Raw genomic sequence first — 4,609 nt, 5'->3', positions numbered from 1 at the left:
CGCCTCAATGCCTAAGGGGTGTTTCCGTTTGCCTGAAGTCAAGGGACTCCCTGGGTTTGTGTTTTTCTCATTAACTGTTAGATGATCGTCTTGGTAGCAGCCTTCCTACTTTGGACTTCAATATTCTAGCTTAACTTCAATTTCTGCCACTTGATGAACACTTGGTGTTCCTGTGTTTGAGGTTTTTTGTTTTGCTTTTTCTTTTTTGTCTTTTTTGGGAAAGCTCTTTGAGCATCCTAGATCCAAGTGCCTGTTTTCTCCCCAGTTTAGGAAATTTCTCTGATACCATTTCTTAAAATAGGACTTCTCCCTCCTCCTTCTCCCCTTCTCCTTCTGGGACTCTCACAATAATGTCCTTGATATTGTCCCATGTCTTTTATGTTTTCCCCATTTTTTAATATCTTTTTTGCTGGCCTTTGGGGGTGCTTTCCACTATCCTCTCTTACAATTCATTTATTCATCCTTCTATTGTAATTTTTACTTTATATTGCAATCTTTAGCTCTGTGACTTCTGTTTAGAATTTTCTCATATTTTTTTTTTTCTGTCCATGTTGTATTTGTCATTTGTTTGTCCATTGCTTTCCAAATTTCAGTTAGCATCTTTAAGACTGTTGCTCTGAAACCTTATCTGGTTGTTTTCTTAGTTCCATGGCAGTACTGTTTTTTCCCAGGGTTTTTAACTTTATCCATTAGGGCTAATTCCTCTGCCTGCTCATTCTCTTTGGTGCTCTGTGTTTATTTTTCTATGGATTAGGCTAGAAAACTTTCCTTCCCAGTCCTGCTGTAAATGGTTTTGTGTTAGAATTGAAGGTCACAGAGTATTGGCTTAGGGTGTTGGCCTTCCATTCTGTGCTTTCTGTACAGTATTTATTGTAGCTTCATCACCGGTCAGAATGACTCGAGCTGGAGTCAACAAGGTTGGTGGCCCAAAACCCAGCTCACAGGGTGGGGCACAGACATGGGATGTGAGGCATTTGTTTCAGGAGAGTGCCAAGGGTATAAGCCTTCCTGGGTGCTACAGTTTTTTTGAGCTGAAAGCTCGGTCTACATTCACCATCAAGTCAATGCTGACTCCTAGTGATTGACCCCCAAAGCCCCAGGTTGCAACTGACCCTTCTGTTGCAACCTAGTTGTGACTTCTGCAGTTTTGTGGGTTAAAGCCTTTTCCCTGAGGCTCAGTTATCAGCAGAGTGACTGTGTGACTGCATTATGGCAGCTACTGTGGGATGATGCAGTCAACCTAGCACTGGGACCGCTGTGAGGCCATACTCTGATACAAACAGGGTAGTTATTTCTTGGGATCACTGAAGCTAGATACAAGTAACCCTACACCCACTGGCTCCCAGCTGGTTCTGCAGAACGTGTCCTCCCTGGAAGCTGCATGGCCTCCCATATACAGTGGCCAGTGAGTCACGACAGCCTAAGGACAGGGCGAGGACAATTGAATACTTTTCTGGACCACTGAAGCTATTTAAAGCAGTCCTTGGTGCTCTAGAGGGTTATTAGCCCCTCATCATCCCCACAGTCTGTGTTCTCTCCTGGAGACAAGCCTGCCTTGCTACAGTAGTCTAGTGAGTCCCTGGAAGACCTAGGAGCTGGGCAGGAAGGAACAGTTCCCTCCCTCTAGTGCCCTGATTTCATTCCTGGAGTTGTGTCTCAGGCTTTCTTATCCTTTTCACTGGCCACTATCTCCCTGTGAATATGCAGGCCACCAGTCTTTCAGTCTCATCTAAAGGCAGTTACTTCCATGTAGATGTTGATCCGCTATGTTTATGGAGGAAGAAAATGCTTTAGAAATGGAATATTAGCTTGTCAATTGTTTTACTTCAGAGGCTAGCAGACAACCAATGCGAACAATTAACAGGCGATGTTTTGTTTGTCATTAAGTTTTCTCTTGAGAAATGAGTGGACAACAAATTTCAACTGGCTAGTAGGGAAAATGTTTATTTTTTTAAGATTTATTTGTGCATACAGAACTGGGATACAGGCCAGAGGCTCAGGGGCAGTGAGAGGCTTCACCAGAGGCAGAGTGGGGAGCAGAACAGGCAGATCGACGAAGTACACTGCTGAGGGGAGCAGCAGGCGGGTCAGGAGAGGCCTGGCACGCCACATGGTCACCTCCGGGGCAGGCAGGAATCGAACTCATGTGGAAGTGGCTTTAGCTTCTTAGTGCTGTGCTTTAACCTGCTGTGCTACCAGGGAGGGCCCACATATGTTTTCTTAAAAAGAGAGATAAGTCTTCCAGAATGTTTTAATATCATATAAGCAACACAATAACATTTCTCAATTTTGCTGATCTGTCGCTATAAGCAAGGAGGAAGATTTAGTGTTCAGTTTGTCCCATTCTGGTAAATAGAATTGAGCATGAAATGTAGAGAAGGGGCTGTATAAAAAATGATTTATATTGGGCCCTCCCTGGTGGCGCAGCGGGTTAAAGCACAGCACTAAGAAGCTAAAGCCACTTCTGTGTGAGTTTGATCCCCGCCTGCCCCGGAGGTGACCACATGGCACGGCAGACCTCTCCTGACCCGCCCGCTGCTCCCCTCAGCAGTGTACTTCGTTGATCTGCCTGTTCTGCTCCCCACTCTGTCTCTGGTGAAGCCTCTCACCACCCCTGAGCCTCTGGCCTGTACCCCAGTTCTGTATGAACAAATAAACAAATCTTTAAAAAAAAATTTATATTATAAGAGATTAATTGTGCAATGCATTACACTGGCATGCAGGAAATGTATTCTAGAATTGTTGGAAATAACCAGGACTAGCAATAAGACACAATCAGCATGTGATGTGCCTTCATGTGCTGGAATATTCAAGCATAGACCAAGGACTACTTTGGGACTCCCAACTTGCATAAGCCAAAGGGGTCTGGCCATCGTACACATAAAAGCAAAGCATACTTGGTATAAGAGACCTTTGAAAGGTTTAGTGTGCATAGAGAGAGAAGAAAGGGTAGTAGTTTCCCAATTAAACACTCGAAGTCACCCAACCCCTGATGGATAAATGCCCACGGGGCACAACAGGATGGGCCATAAGCAGGCCACTGAAATCTGAGTGTCTGTCACAGCTCTAAGGCACCTTCTGGTGGTAATTCCCAGACGGCAAAAGGAACCAGGCAAGTCTGGGACTAAAGGAACAAAATCAAAGTCATGGCTGCCAATGTCAGCCTCCCAGTGCCTCTCTCCCACATGTCTATTCCAAGTGTCTCCTCCAAGTCCTGCAAGTCCCTGGATCAAGTCCAAAGTTGGTAAGCAAATGGATCCTTCTCCCGCACGTGTCTCTCCCAAGTGCATTTGCCTTCTGTGTTGTGTTCCGTCCAAGAGTCACGTGGACGCTCAGCTCTACCTCTTTAAGTGGGCAGGAGACATGGAATCTCCCTTTATATGGAGGTGCCTATATTACTGGAGATAGATGAGAAGACTGGCACAGAATGTCAAGTTATAGCAGCTGTATAGCTATGGGGGAACCCTCAAATCTGTCTCTGTGACCTCAGGCTCTTTCTTAGAACTTTTCCCTGCTTTCCTTTTCAAATGCTGTACTCAGCTGACACTCGATGCCAGGTTAAAATTAAAACAAAACAGAAAAATAAAAACGGCCTCCTTGGTTGCGCGGGGTTAAAATCTCAGTGCTATGAAGCTATCACCAGCCACTGCTGCACAGTGATTTGCCCTCCAGGGAACTAACCCACAGGCACAGCAGACCTCTCCTGTCTCGTCCTCTACTCCCCTCAGCATTGCATTTCAGTCAGTCTGCCTGTTCTGTGCCCCACTTTGTCTTTGGTGAATTCTCTCAGCTTATCCCCACCCTATTCCTCTGGCCTATACTGCAGTTGTTGTATGCATAAATAATTAAAAATAAATATTTTTTTAAAAATTGTTGATAAAGCACAGCTTGTTTGTGTCTAATTCTTTGTTAAGCAGAAAGAAGAAAAGATGCTTCTACCATTTCACCGTAGTCTCCCACCAAGAGAATCCTTCCTTAGCATCAAGAAAGCTGTCTGAATGGTGTTTCTTTGCCTCAGAAGTTCAATTTGTTCCACTCATATACCTATGTGAAACCCAGGAAGCCGCTAAAGCAGTCACATTATACATATGGTGGGAGTTTACACATGTTTTTATTATGCACATGGCAAGCAATAAATGTCCATTATATCCCCGCATCTCTGTAGGACAGACATGCTCACCACTTTGCCCTCAGCAGAACAGCTCCTGTGCCGCCTTTATCCCTCCTTTGAAACCCAAGCCCTGGTTAGGAGCCAGAGGAGAAGCTCAGTCTGGTGTCAGACTAGCTCTGCTGTGCACTGCTGGGGAAGCACATCAGCAATAATTTAGCACTCAGCAGCTGCAAGAGCAGAGGCCCCTGCCAAGTGCCAGCCTTTGATTCTTCTCTCTATCAAGCAGTAGCCAGTTTATACCCTGGGCATCGTCACATTTCAAGGAGAACCAACTGGTGACACCCAGACAGCACAGTCATTCAGCCCCTTCACAAGAAACTCTGGTGAACTAGTATGCACAGTGAGCTAGCCCGCACCACACTGTTAGTGTTGAATTGAGACATAGCAACTAAGATGATACAGGGCAGATTCATTGAAAGAACTGCAGAGCAAGTAATT

Source organism: Condylura cristata, unplaced genomic scaffold, assembly GCF_000260355.1.
Source record: "Condylura cristata isolate star-nosed mole 26May11 unplaced genomic scaffold, ConCri1.0 scaffold00007, whole genome shotgun sequence".
Taxonomy (NCBI): domain Eukaryota; kingdom Metazoa; phylum Chordata; class Mammalia; order Eulipotyphla; family Talpidae; genus Condylura; species Condylura cristata.
Note: the sequence above shows the minus strand (reverse complement) of the source record.